Consider the following 15,428-nt stretch of genomic DNA (forward strand, 5'->3'; position numbering starts at 1 on the left):
GTCTGTAAAACAGTGCCATCCCCAAGGGGGTAGGTCTCAACCTTGGTTAACTCGGTGAAGACAATCCCCCACAGACGTGCCCACAGGATAGTCCATTGCGGGCAGGGCTTCACTGAGCCTCTCATCCCGGGTGATTCTGGAAACTGACAGTTTTCACATCACGAAAACTGTACTGCCCTAAGCCCAGTTCAGTGCTCGCATGGAAGACATAATGAACCTCTCTCCAAGAATGTGCCTGGGCCTGACCCGTTGGCTTGGCCACTGTGACCAGTTGAGGGCAGTATGCGTAGGATCCGGGAGTCTCGCTGATACTATGGGGAAAGAGCAGCCCTCTTCGGAGGTGACTCAGTAACCGATAAGCCTGGAGCTTTCTGGTGACATCCTGATATCATGAAACCAATCCAGGGGACCAGGGAGCCAAATGGTGACATGGAATTGGTTTCTAGTGATGTTGTTTAAGGCTTTTGCCTTTCCAGTTATGTGAACCCGATTGACTTCCCCGTACATCCCCTCAAATTAGATTTCTATTTTCCACCCAAAGAAAAACGGAGTATCAGCGACAGACAGTGATTCTTTTAATTGGAGATTCGACACGGATGACAGAGATGTTCATCGATACGCAAATGTAGCTCGATTTTTGAAGTGATTTTCTGTTGTGAACTGCTTTCCCATACGCATCTCATACCCTTGCCCCTTGCTCAGGAAAAGGCGATGGAGAGAGAACACTATCCTTGAGATGGCCATCAATGAAAATGCAATTGACAGCCAGCCCAAAGGCGGTCATTCCTTGCCTGGACTAGTGGGAACAGCTTGCTGATGAGTGCAGGCGAGGTTTTCTCCGGGAGATTAAAGTCCCAGGCTTTATGGACTTGGTTGATCACTGGGGACCACATGTAAGCCATAGAAACCGATGGCAGGAGAGAGAGAGAGAACACGTGACCTCTGGAAAAGACGATGACTCGTTCTTAGCCTTCTTGTGACTGTGTGGGGCGCCACAAGGCCAAGCTGTACTTGGATCCGGTCTTGGGTTCCTCCCTGGGAGCAAAGCCCAAGGGTGGCTGGAGACCATGACTCCTCAGCGGCCTCCAGGATTCAAGCCCTGACTTTCCCTTACCGCCGCGTGCCAGAGGGCACATTCTCTAACCCTAACACCTTAGCTAGAAGGGCCATCGAGATCCTCAATGGGCAAAGTATCTGCGGCCACACCTAACGGCCTGAGCTTGATCGCCAAGGTGTACACGTTAGACAGAGAGGACAGATCACCAAACATTGCCCTCTGACCTCTTCCAGGAGCAAGTTCTGGCACGTGGGCCCACCCGCACCCGGTACACACAAAATAATAATAGTGGTCACCGTCACTGTTACAGTGAAGGCCATTTTCTCTAAGTGTCTTGAGCAACCTGCTAACCTAGTGCTTAGCTCTGAGAGGATCGCATTGAAAACAACAATTTACAAAATGGTTAGCTTTAATCAGTGTGTGTGTGTGTGTGTGTGTGTGTGTGTATGTATGTGTCTGTGTCTGTCTGTCTGTCTGGGGTGTATATGTGTGTGCATGTGTCCATCTGTCTATCTTTTTTACTGTCTGTCTGTGTGGAGGTGTACACATGTATGCATGTGTGTGGGAGGGTTTCTGTCTGTCTGGGGGAACAGATGTGTACGTGCGTGTCTGTATGTGTGCAGCAGGGTGTACGGTGTGTGTCTGTCTGGGGGAACAGATGTGTACGCGCGTGTCTGTATGTGTGTGGGAACAGATGTGTACGTGCGTGTCTGTATGTGTGCAGCAAGGTGTACGGTGTGTGTCTGTCTGGGGGAACAGATGTGTACGTGCGTGTCTGTATGTGTGGGGGAACAGATGTGTACGTGCGTGTCTGCATGTGTGCGTGGATGTGGAGAGTAGACGTCATTGTCAGGTGTCTTCCTATTGCTCCTACCACCCACCGTTTTAAAAACACGTTTTATTATTTTATGTACATGGGTGTCTTGCCTGCCTGTGTATCTGTGTGCCCCATGTGTGTCTGCAGCCCACGGAGGCCAGAAGAGAGTGTCAGATCCCCTGGGATGGCGTGAGCGGCCGGCCATGTGGTTGCTGGGAATCAAACCCAGGTCCTTTGAAAAAGCAGCCAGCGCTCTTAATCCCGGAGTCACCCTCCAGTCTCCTACTGAACCTGGGGCTCTCAGACCTGGAGCCTGGGTCCTCCTGTCCCCTCCCCTCCTCCCCAGCACCGGGATCACGGGCTCGGAGCTCTTTAGGCGGAGGCCGAGGGTGCAAACTCAAGCTTCATGCCTGCTTGGCAAGCGTTTTCCTGACTGAGCCATCTCTCTAACCGCTGTGGCACAAGACTTGAGTCAGCTTTCGGGGGTGAAAGCTGAAGGATCAGAGAAGCAGAGGGGCAGCCATCGGAGTCCTCGCCTCTCCCAATGCTCAGACCGAAGGGGCGATGCGGTCCTCAGACTGCTGCATCCCCAGACTGACTGCTCAGACTGAGTCTTCAGACTCCATCTGTCTCTACGGATCCTCAGACTGCACTGAGCTCCTGTCCCCTCCTGCCTTACAGTCCTCTCTCTGCCCACCCGTAACACTCCTGTCTCTGCCTCCTGCTGCTGGGATTAAAGGCATGGGATCCCAAGTGCTGGGATCACCTTCGTGTGAGCGCTGTTACTCTTTTAAGGTTGATTCAATCTCGTGTAGCCCAGGGTGGCCTTGAACTCACAGAGATCCACCTGCCTCTGTCTCAGAGTGCTGGAATTAAAGGCGTGCGCCACCACTGCCTGACCTCTGTGGCTTAGCTCTGCACTCTGATCTTCAGACAAAACTTCATTTGCACAAGCAACATATCGCCACACAAATCAATACGTTTCCACACAACATGGATACAACCGCTTACACGTGAGTGTGCGGTCACGGTGTGACTCTTCACGATAAGGAGGGAGTCTTGGCCATGGGTGGGTTCAGATGTGTGGACACGCCCTGTTCTCATCCTCACTTTGGTTCCAGCCCAGTTCCCTTTGCTCCACCCTAGCCTTGGTCCCTGCACACGCCAGGGTTCTTGAGCCAAGGCTTGTGCAGCTGCGTCAAGCATCCGAAGGCTCCGGTCAGCTCTGTGTCGCCTGCTCTTGGAGGAGGTGCCCCAGGGGTGAAGACCACAGGCTCCTTCGAAAGCAGGCTCCCATCCGGCCTTCCCGCTCCAGGAAGGCAACTCGGCTGGCCAGGTCCAGAAGCCTTCACTCATTACCCCGCCCTGTCCCATAATTACTTCCTGTTTCTAGGGGGCCATCTCTTCTGAGGTCGGAAAAACAGTTCACCCAAGGACCGGATGGCTTTGCGCTTTAGCTGTCCCGTGAAAACCACACAAAATTGCAAAGATTTTGTCCCTCTCCACATAATTACTATTTAGTCATGCTAGGCTGCCCACCTCTACTTTCTGGCTTTAAAAAAAACTGACTTTACTAAAGGGTAAAGATAATTTACAGAAAACTTCCTTAGTTTCAAATCTGTTTCCACAAGGAGAAATTTTTTTCAGTGTTCTTCGTTTCTGTTTCCTGAAATGAAGAGGCAAGTGCTTGGGGAACAAGTCAATGGTAGAGCTCATCCCTGCCTTGTGCCAAGCCCTGGGTTCCATGGAGAACAGAGAAAAATTACTTCCTTAACAAAGAATCCGGGGTTCACTTGGTTCTTTGTTCGCTGCTGAGTCAGGTTCTCATGTAGCCTGGTCCTCCTCCTAGTGCAGGGATTACAGCCAGGAGCTGCTACACCGGAGGTTTGATTTCTCTCAGGAAAACATCAGAGGCCCTTATAACTCCCAGATATATTTAATTCTGCATTATTTACTTAAAGGTAATAACTGGGGAATTCAATGTATATTCTCAAGGTCTTCCCTCCTTTCTACCCTGGTAAAATCTGGATGTGAATAATTTGGTATAATTGCTAGTCTAAATATCAAGGACGCGTTCTTAGATCCACACACAGGCTGGGGAATGGAAGGGTGGGCACACTGGGCACGGTCCGCAGTTAGGCTCAGGGACAATTCCTGCAGGAGGAAGCTAAGCCTTCGGGTCAGAACCAGCCATCTGACACCCGAGCTGAGCAGGGTTTGTGTTTGTCCTCAACCAGGCTGTTGAGAACTGGCAATGAATTCTTACCAACAATGTGTCTTAGCACTAACTTCCGATGCCCCACAAGGGGCTTTCTAACCTGAGAGCTCCTCCAGAGTTCATCACCTGCCTCCTGTAGATACCCCCAGCCCATCCACAGTGCAAACAAGATCAGATATCACATCTCAGTGCATCTGGCCCTGGTCAGCCATCACCGGTACCAAGACACCAGTTGTAGTCAAGACTACAACCATGCTTATAAACTTCCGATTATAAACATAGGGCAGGACAGGCTCCCTGTCCCTCTTTCTGGTCCCCACATGGCCCCAGTACAGAAGGCAGAAAGCAGGAACTTGAGGGCCAAGGAGTACAGCAGATGGGAAGTCAGGCGAACTCGCTGGGACTTGGCTAGCGAGCAGCCCAACCTCAGCCCGTGCTCCTAGCTTTCATGTCCACTGTTGGTTGCTAGGCACTATGTATAATGCAAAAGTAAATAGTTACACAGTATGGCTTAGAACGCACGCCATTCAAGCCAAGGCGGAGGGATCTCTCAAAGTTTCTAGGTTTATTTTTAGATTCTAGCTGATAACCCAAATGCCCAACGATGACCGACCACATTGAGGCTAAGTGCCGTTAGAAGCAAAAGCATGGACGTCCAACGTCAATCACCAAGGCCACCTGGGTTTTATAAATTATGCACCATCTGAGTCCTCAGGTGTCCCAAACACCTCACAGCGGATCTACGAACAGCCGCCAGCACCCTCACAAGCCTTGCATGATGGGAGGCATCTCCCACCTTTGGTTAAGGGCGTGGCGAGTACGGCACAAAATAAAAATATCCTTCAGTGAAGGTCTGAGACCACAGAAAAAGCAACCAAAACCACATGAAAGTAAAATTTTGAGGAAAAGAAAAGTGGCATTTCCTACAACTTTTGGCTTGGTGCCTTGGACCGTGTGCGCTCACGAAGACGAACAATAATAATAAGGGAAGGTCCCAGTTTCCAGAGAGACTCCCTGCGGTTTCCACATGGCAATCACAGTATTCCACTACAACTGAAGTTCCAAAAGTAAATGGGTTGCTGAGAAAAAGGGATCCCCACAGAGCACAACCTGAGACAGCATCAACAATATGGGGTGCTATGCCAAGTCACAGAATGCTAAATAATAGTATGGGCAGGAGTGACCCCGAGTGGATCACCAGGGTCTGCTGAGCCTCCCCAGCGGAGGGTATTTGTGTCCCCTCTCCAACGGGCAAGACGATGACAATGACTGAGAAGTCACCCCAAGGACACTGCAACTCCTTGGACCACGCAGGCCCTCAGCACTGCGGAACTCAAATTTCAGGGCAAGGGCTTGAGCAATCTGTTCTCAGAGTGGCCACCAACTCCCCAGTCAGCACAGAACTGCTCTTGGCCCCAAGAAGCGTCTGGTTTGGGGAAACGCTCGAAGCACATCATTCACATTAGGGAAAGGTTGGATTTCTTTTTAAAAGCAACATTCAGTAAAGGTGATGGGATCATTATAAAGATGTTGGAAAGAAAAAGCAGGCAGTCTTGATTCTCATTTCCTCCTCACCCTACACCAAAATAAATGACAGTTGGATTAAATAGTAATTTTTTTTTTGTTTTTTGCAGTTGAGGATATTTTATAACCAGCAAGCGCCAGACTGGCAAATGGCACGCTTGAAGAGATGGCAGCAAATGCACCAAAGACGTTGCGTGTTGTTGAAGAGCTTAGTCCCACGATCTCCGCGTAAACCGGAAACCCACAGCAAGCTCCGGATTAATATCTCAACGACAGACACCTCTGTCTCGAACGCCAGAGCGTCTGGGATCTTTGGAGCTCAGTTATTTGTGGCGGTCCCTTTTTGTCCATGTGATGAAAGACCATGACTAAGAGCAGCCTGGGGAGGGGAAGGTTTGCTTCACTCATGGCTGACAGTCCACCGCTAAAGGAACCGAGCCTGCTTTTTATGTACGGAGAGCGTGACCTACAGTGGGCGGGGCCCTCCTACATCATCAGCAAATAAGAAAACGCCTCACGGCCATGGACACAGGCCGAGCTGATCCAAGTGATTCTTCAATTGATGCCCTTTTTCAAGTGACCCTAGGTTCCAGGCGGGTTGACAAGTGACACTAACTATGGTGCTGTCACCTCTCACTACCTACAGTCCTTCAGGGATACCAGAGTGTGCAGGTGCTCACGTGTCATGTAAAACAGTGCGGTATTGGCACGCGTCACATGCACTACCTCCCGTGTCTGTCACTGAAACCATCTGAGGATTAATCATGATACCCACGGCAAGACGAGTGCTTCACAGCCAAACTGCACCGCGCTGTTTGAGGAATAATGACAGCAAAACAAGCCTGAATACGTCCAGTGCAGGCGAAATTCTGGCTATTAAAAATATTTCACCTGCTAGTTCATTTATTTATTTACATTTCCTATCCACGCGTGATTGAGCCAGTGGAGACAAGAAGAGAAATTTACACCTGGCGCTAACGTCAAGGCCTGGGAGCAGACGGCTTGGACTCTGCACACCCGTGCCTGGGACGGCAGCTCACCACAAGCACACGTGGCCTCTATCTTTGAAAAGAAGTCATCTTAACCGATGTGCAACACATCTAAGGCAAAGCGCAGAGCCTGAAGCTGAAAATCAGGGAAAGGAGAAATGCCATGGTGTACAAGAATAAAAACACGTTTGGCCTCATTCCTAATCAAAGAGCCACACAGGGTAAAGGCGGTGTCTGCGACTGTATTCTAGTGATGGTGTTCCAGACAAGCAGTCAATACAGCACCCACACAGAAAGCAAGCCGCAAAACTTTGTTAAGATCCTCCTTAATGTTCAAGACTTCAACCTAGAAATATATCCCAGGGTACAATCTCACACTGAGGAAGGTTATTGTGTAAACCATAATGACCAATATATATATTTACTTCTTAATTTTTTTGTTTTGTTTTTCATTTTTATTTTCTTTTTTCCCCACCATCACAAATAGGACTTTTTATTTGTCACTATCTAAAATCTGGGTTTTTAAGCAGATTCTTGGACTGGCGGTTCATATCCGTCAGCTCGTTCAACCTAAGCACCTGTCTCGCCGCCAGTACTTTTCCCAGCACCGGCTCCTTCACCATGGAGCTCCATGAGTTTTCCCAACTCAAACGTGGGTGTCTTCAGCACTTTTACCTTTCTAATGAAGACATCATGAAGAGGATAGATGGACTGGCGAGCCGTCTCCGTGTCTTTCCCAGTGTCGTCTGCAATCAGTTTATTAGCCTCTTCCTTCAAACATCTGTCTGCCCTTCTCCGGTCATGACTTCTGCCATCTTCTTGCGGATCTGGTGGACCTGCTGGTGCTGTGCATAGGAGGTCTTGTGTATCTGGTTATTGTGTGTGTGTGTTTTTTTTTTTTAGTGAAACCAACACAGAACAGACGGAGCAAATAACCATCACAGCTGTCTTGACATCAACATGCACTTCAGTCATGGTCTGCCCCTTTTTGACCATGGAACAGATCGTTTTTTAAAGATTTATTTATTTATTATGTATCCTGTGTTCTGTCTGTATGTATCCCTGCGGGCCAGAAGAGAGCGCCAGATCTCACTATGGATGGTTGTGAGCCACCATGTGGTTGCTGGGAACTGAACTCAGGACCTCTGGAAGAACAGCCAGTGCTCTTAACCTCTTAGCCATCTTTCCAGGCCCTACATTCTGTTCCAGGTAAGATCCATGCCATGGAAGTTAGTCAGACAGATTTTGCCCTGAACATCCTCAGTAGTTAGCTTGAATTTTCTAAATGTAACTTCGTCGTTCTGTAGATCAGCAAGGCTCACCTCAAACACGCAACCCCTGAGGCCATCGGATGCATTTTTGGTTCCTTGAGTCCTCGTGCTCTGTGTTCCAGTGTCTCTAATATCAAACACTGCAGGGGCTTTCGTGTCACACCAGTCTTTCTTCAGAAACGGACCAACCGCTTTCTTCTTGGCTCCCTTCCTGACGCCTATCCTCAGGTCCTTATTCTTGCCAACCCTTGTTTCTCGTTTTCCAAGACAGGGTTTCTCTGCGTAGCCCTGGCTGTCCTGGAGCTCACTCTGTAGACCAGGCTGGCCTTGAGTTCACAGAGCCTGCCTCTGCCTCCCAAGTGCTGGGATTAAAGGCACAGGCCACCACTACCCAGCTGTCTTCTAAAAGTTTTAAGCAAATGATCAAAAATGAAATCACAAAGCAGGAATCCCCGCTGCATAGAGTATTATATGTTCAGAAAAGCATTGTGTACAAAGATTATAGAATAAAGTGAAAATTCTCGACACACATAATCACATGAAAAACTAATTTGTTACTGGCTATGCAACTAGGAAATGCTCCCATATGAAACAACACAGAAAAATACTCCTGGTTGTCTTTTAATATATGGATGTGGATAACTTTCTCTTCTTACTAATTTTCTGCACTGTGCAGATATCTTCACAGTAATGTCTCATATTCATAGTTGTGGAAAAAGATGAACAGAGAGAGAAGAATGGCTCATGGGCTGGGGATGCGCTCCGTAAATGTCTTCCTCTGCCTTTTTCAGAACATGCACACGCACAACAAATGCAAACATAAACAATGCCAAAGCCATCTGTCCTCAAACACCAGAATAACACACACAAAAAAGGGAGAGTCAAACACCCAGAATAACACACACACACACACACACACACACACACACACACACACACAAAGCAAGAGTTTCGTGCCCAGCCCAGACAGCACTGAGATACTGAGCAGTTTTAAGTCACAATACATCAAAGTCCATCTCAGTGCTCAGACTCAGCACTAATGTAGCCAGCTGGGACCTCACCTACGGTACTCCACACCCTGTCCCCAGTACTGTGAGGTTAGCTCCCCTTTGAGTGTATATAGTGGTCAATTAAACTTTCTATAACATCCCCGAGAGACATCCCATACATTGACTCATATAAAAAATGCTCCCATGCAGATAATAAAAAGAGGTATTCCCAAGTATTAACATTGGCTGACGTCACACATTGTGATTATGCACAAGACCTTACAGTTACGTTCCTTCAAGTGCAGGTGTGAGACAGAGATTTTTAATTTCAGTACATCTGTAAGTTACACTAGAGAATACTGACCATGGAAAGAAATTCTCTGAAACATCTGTTAAAACTAGAGCATTTTAATAATGAGAACAGCAAGCCGCAGATTTGTCTCTTTAGCCTAGGTATTGGTAATAATTTGCATAAGACTATTATGTGAAAGGAAGGGCCACCTGTCCTCTGACCTTGAAGACATTCAGCTTGCCTGTGTGAGAGGCATCCTACCCTGTGTGAGAGGCATCCTGCCCAAGCTGCCTGTGTGTGAGATGCCTGGCCCTGTGCCCCTGTGTGAGAGACACTCTGCCCCGCCTTGTGCTTCATGGGTAAATCCATGTCATTCTCTCAGCCTTCTGAACAACCCTATTAGTGTTACAGTTGACACTTGGAAGTGAAGCCCCATGGGGCCTTACAGCTCCTAAATGCAGAGCTAAGGAGGGAGGTCATGCTAGCCCAGCTCCATAGGGTTGTGTTCACCGTCCACTAACCCCCGGAGACTGCACACAGCCAACGTAGGGTTGTGCTCACCCCCCACAGACTGCACACAGCCTACACATTTGCTTTTTCTTATACCAAATAATAATAATAATAATAATAAATGAATAACCTTTGTCTGAGCTTGCCCTGGACAATCCAGGAAAAGACGGTCGGTATCCACAAACTAAACGAACATTCATCAGTACACAGAGAGCCGCTCTGAGTGGGAGGACCGATTCACTGACTGTATCAGTCTACAAACTGAAGGAAGCCCCAAGTTAGAATGACAGGAAGGAAGCTATACATGACCTTCGGATCACGAAAACTGAAAAGATAAATATTCAGTTAAATGGTCTTGTGGAGAAAAATAAGAGAGGTATGGGACGGTCTAAATATAGTTTCCACCATATTTCTGCTTTAATAAAAGCAGATTAGCATACATTCTCTTGCAAATGTTGCCCAGGCAACCAGAAATACAAAGGTGTTTAGAAAAGTATATATATGTATATGTATGTGTATGTATATATATGTGTGTGTGTGTGTATGTTTGTGTATGTGTGTTTGCCATCCTTGAACAAAACGATCACTACTATACAATATATTAATTAAAATACTATATAACAGAAGAAGAGTAGGTATAGAAGTAAATACCATTAATAAGTAGCAAGCATACATTAGTAAGACAATAAGGTGTCTCTATATAGGACACCAAACCCATTACTGCCTCAATTTTGGGCCAACAATCTGTTAAGAAAAATGTTCTTTAAAACATCTGGGGGTGAACAAGACAGCTCAAATGGTACAGGCACTTCCTGCCTGACAAGTTCAATCCCTGGAGCCCACACGACAGAGGAAGGGACAGATAGGTCCCTCTGACCCCCCACACCTGCTTTTCGGTGACTTGTGGCATGTAAGCGTGCGCACACACACACACACACACACACACATACACACACACACACACATACACACACACACACATACACACACACACACACATACACACACATACACACACATACACACACATACACACACACACAGACACACACACATACACATACACACACACACACATACACACACACACATACACACACACACACATACACACACACACACACACACACACACACCCCACACACATTCGCATAGTCACACACTAAGTAAGTACAAACGTTCAAAAGGAAGAGGCCATGAATTTGAACTGGAGCAGGGAGATAATTCTGGAGGTTTTGGGCAGACGGAAGGAAAAGAGGAAATGATGCATTTGTGCTATAACCTCAAAAAAATTTTAAATATATATATTAAAGTGTTTTATGTGAGGGAAAAATACTTGGGCTGGCAAGAAGGCTCAGCAGGTCAAAGTAGTTGCCTCTTGAGGACTGAGTTCAAGTCCTGACACCTACATAAAAATGGGAGGAGAGAAACAATCCCACAACGCTCTCCTCTGAGCTCCCAGGCATGCCACGGGGTGCACACCTTCACATACACACACACACACACACACACAAATAATAATAATAAAATACTTTTTAAAGTTTAACTTTTTTCTGCTTTTTTGGATTTTGTGTCTTTATTGCATGCACCAAAGGTAGAGGCCAACAGGATTTTAAAACGCATTTTGAAAACTCTCTACTGCCCCTCTTAACTAGGGTGACCATGCCGCTGTGTGCCTTGGGCTACACTCCCTGCTTCCCTTCACTCACAAACGGTTCTGACAAAAATGCTAAAATCACATGACCCCCTTATGTTTAGCCAAGAAGCACTTCTTACCATTTACAACACGGGATAGCTACTGACCCTGGAAGTCGGGTCAGAAAAGCAGTCACCGGGGACACGCCCTTGAAGGACATCTTGGGATGGGTCCCTTCATGCTCCCTCTGCTCTCAGGCCACCAGGAAATGAGCAGTTTCCTCTTTCACGGGCTCCCAGCGCAACGAGCTGCCTCCCCACAGGCTCAAAAAGCAACGAAAATGGACAAAAACCTCCAAAAACCACGGGTACGGATCCGCCTGGCTTCTTTTTAAATGGGTCATCGCGGGTGCTTTATTACGGTGACATAAGCTGACTAACGCACCCCGACTGTCCAGCCCTGCAGCATGAGTTCTGATCAAACCCCGGTCCGTAGCTGCTGAGTCCATTAGGAAGTAGTCGGGACTTCAAGGACTGTTCTTTAGTCCTGATGAGAACAAGGAAGGCCAGTGTTGCAGGGAGACAGAAGATTGCAGAGCAGCAGGAGCCAGGGCGGGTACTGCAGGGAAAAGGCAGCAGTGGGCAGGAGCTGTGGGCCTTGGCATACGGACACAGGCAACTTCCCACATGCCGCTGGGCAGAAGGAACGAGAGAAATACCCCCCCTGCCTTCTCACCCCTCTATCTCCTGCTGGACCCAGCGCTGATCAGAAGACAGACCACTGATGGAGGCGGCCTCTCAGGCACAGAGCCAGGGGAGGGGGAGAGGTCAGGAGGAGTTTCCCAGCTCAGGCACTGCCTGGTCCCCCTCTAGGAAATAAGGAGGTGGTAAGGTATGGAAGGTTGTCACAGTCACGATCGTTAATGTGGGGCCCCTGGCTCAGAGGGACACCGCTCCGAGCTTACTAACCCCCCCCCCATCACCAACTTGAGCTTCCTCTTTTTTTTTTTTTCCTTCTTAACGAGCAGTCTTTCATTTTTATTCCTTTCGGGCCCTACGGATTTTGTGGCTGGCCTCCTGTTGTAAGGGAAATGCTTGTCTTCAGTGGGTGACATTCACTTCCCTAGGCATCTTTGGTCAGAATAACAAAGACTGTGTCCACGTGGCAGGGTGAGATGGAGCAGTGTCTCACCTCTTGGTTCTCTGGGTCTCTTTCTTCTCATTCAAGGTCAAATCATAGCAAAGGGGTTGAAATGCCAAAACCGGCCCCACCCCACAGAGAGAAACAGAACTAAATCACAACTGCCTCTGGGTGAATGGTTTGGGTTCTTCCCTGATGTGTGAACAGTGAGCACCGCCACAGAGCTCCTGCTACAGGCGACAGCCGTCATGTTAGTCGGGCAGACGACAAAGCTCCCCTAGCCTTATCCGTGTGTGCCCTTGGCGTATCCGGGCCCGAAGCTGGGAGTGTTGATGCGTGGTGAGAGTCCGCTTGAGAAACCAGCTGCACCTGGGTATAGCATCTCCAAGCAGTGTTCTCTGAGAGGCGGGAAACTTGACCTGGCCTGCTTCTGTGTCCCTTTTCTAAAATGTCCCCAGTACCCTCAGCCTGCCCACGGACTTCCTCGTGGCATCTCTGAGAGCATCTGGGTAAATTTGGGTGAGCCCTAGGCAGGAAGTGTGTACTGCCTCTCCGCTTCGTTACGTCCAAGGCCATCCAGCAAAGCCAAGTGCAGAGGACTCCCGGTGAAGGCCAGATCAAACTATCTTTGTCAGCTCCCCACCCACCCACCATGCGGTTTAGAAGTAAGGATGACAGATTCTAGGATCTGGAGGGGAGATAAAATCGAGGGTCACAAGAAAGGCAAATGTACCTCCAAGCCTGGTGGGAGGATGAACAGAGAGCCCCTAAACTATGTCCTAAGCCCCAGAACCAGAGAACATTAACGTTTTTAAGAAAGAAAAAGGCGGGCAGTCTTTGCAGAGGATACCGACAAAAAGCGGTGTGGATGCTGAAGGGAGCCCTGCATCCGTGGCAAGGGTCCTTAGGATGGACCACGGAGGAAAGGACCACGGAGGAGAGGGCCACGGAGGAGAGGGCCACAGAGGAGAGGACCACGGAGGAGAGGAGGACAGAGCTGGGAGCCTGGAACACCCACGGGCAGCAGCAACGAAAGGAGGCAGGCCACTAGCCGTGGCAACACACACCTGGAGTCCCAGCGGTTCAGAGGGGTAAGGAGCAACCTCAGCCCACGAGTTCAAGAGCAGCCTCAGCAATATAGGGCGGCCCCATCTCTGAATAGATAAGTAGGCACGAATAAACACGCAGCAGCCCAAAGAACTAGTTCTCTCTGAGCATCTAGAGAGAGTGGGGCCCCCAGCAACACCCCAGTCGCCGGACATAGAGCCTCCATGGCTGTGAGAGAATCGCTGTCTATGCTGTGGAGGCACCCGCTCTGTGGCAGTGTGTCCCATGGACACAGAAACAAGCCCGCAGCCCTGTCTCTCACCTATGACTGCAGCTTTGCAGGCGGCAGAGATGGGATCTCCTCCGAGTCTCCTAAGGCATCCCTTTCCATGCGCACAGGGGGGCTCAATCTAGTCCCAGAATGGGGCTCACTGCTTTCCCCAGCACAGAATAGCAAGCACCTGGTGGCACTAATATCTGGTTTTCACAGAGCTCCTCGGCCACGTCTGGGTGTTGAGGGGGCGGGGTACCCACCAGAGCCACACCAGACTTCAGAGCACCTGGGTTTAGGGACAGGTGTCTACTACAGGGCCAGTTAGAAGAATGAGAAATGTCCCTGCTACCCCCACCTTTGGCCAGACTTCCGGCCCCCAGTTCAGCTGATTGCTCGCTGGGCCCTGAACATCTTACCAACGGTCCCTCCATCTCCCTCTCCGGGGCGGTGGATCACAGAGCTCCAAAAAGACATGTTCTCCACTCCACCATTCTCCCCTCCTTTCTTCTGTCCCCTAGAAGCCGCACCCCAGTCACATTTGGCCTCTGTCTTCAGGTCGGCTCAGCCACTTAGGAGGTGCCAAAGGCAGAAGAGTGGGAACAAGAGTGGGTAGGTACTTCCTGGACTACTCACTACATACCGCTCTGCCAGGACCAAGACGGAAAGCATAGCTCTGCGGGTAATGCTGCCCCACCAAACTAACTCTAAAAGCACATCTAGAAACTGTATCCATGCCCCTTCTTGAACAGCACACACACATATAACTGTTGTCACACCCTCTTGTATAACACACATGTGTACACACGTGAACGCGGCACACACTCTCTCTCTCTCTCTCTCTCTCTCTCTCTCTCTCTCTCTCTCTCTCTCTCTCTTCACCATGCCCACACCTGTGCAAACAGCCCACTGACCTAAGCTTGCCGCCTCCCTTCAAGTGTGCCTCATTATGGGACCCTGGTAGGCAAACGGGAGAGCTTGCCAGAATAGATTGAGCCAACGCTTAGAACTCCAGTAGATATCTACAACAGGCAACCAGTCAACACATCAGAGGAAAAATGTCAGAGTGCCATGTTGACCTCCCTTCCCAGAGTCAACGCCACACAGAGGTGGTCCTGTTCCAGTCACCTGGGTGTGGAGAAAACCCCTCAGCCCTCTGCAACCTCATCTGTCTTCCCCTCCCTGTGAGGAGCCTCCTGCCCGTGCTGCTGTCACGGGTCACGGATTTCCAGGGGTTCCCGGTATCGCTAGAATCAGTTTCAAAGTCTGCCCCCCCCAGCCCCTCACCTGCGGATTCCGACCTGCCTTCAAGGCGACAACCCTTCTCGCCCGTGAGGATAGCCATCATCGTTAAAAAGAACAACACTGACGGCCAGCTGCAGAAAAACCAAAGTCCCTGCGCCCCGCTGGTCGGTGTGTGAAGAGGAAGCAATGTGGAGAACAGTCTGGTGGTTACCAGAGATTAATACAGGACGGCGTGTGATCCAGAAGTTTTGGGTCTGAGTGCACAACCAAAGGAATTGAAAGTGGAAGCGTGAGAATACACCTACATGTCTATATCCACAGCGGTGCTATGCACTATCGCAACAGTCGGACGCAGCCCGTGCCCAGCAGCAGACAGACGGCCAGCCAGATGTGCTACTCTCGTGTGATGGAATGTACTCAGG

General features: G+C 49.3%; 1 pseudogene; it reads right to left on the reverse strand.

The window, feature by feature from the left end:
• Positions 1-6,525: 6,525 nt before the first annotated feature.
• On the reverse strand, positions 6,526-8,176 carry LOC121133708 (annotated as a pseudogene).
• Positions 8,177-15,428: the final 7,252 nt, after the last annotated feature.

This window comes from Mesocricetus auratus, unplaced genomic scaffold, assembly GCF_017639785.1.
Source record: "Mesocricetus auratus isolate SY011 unplaced genomic scaffold, BCM_Maur_2.0 Super-Scaffold_100023, whole genome shotgun sequence".
NCBI classification, from domain to species: Eukaryota; Metazoa; Chordata; class Mammalia; order Rodentia; family Cricetidae; genus Mesocricetus; species Mesocricetus auratus.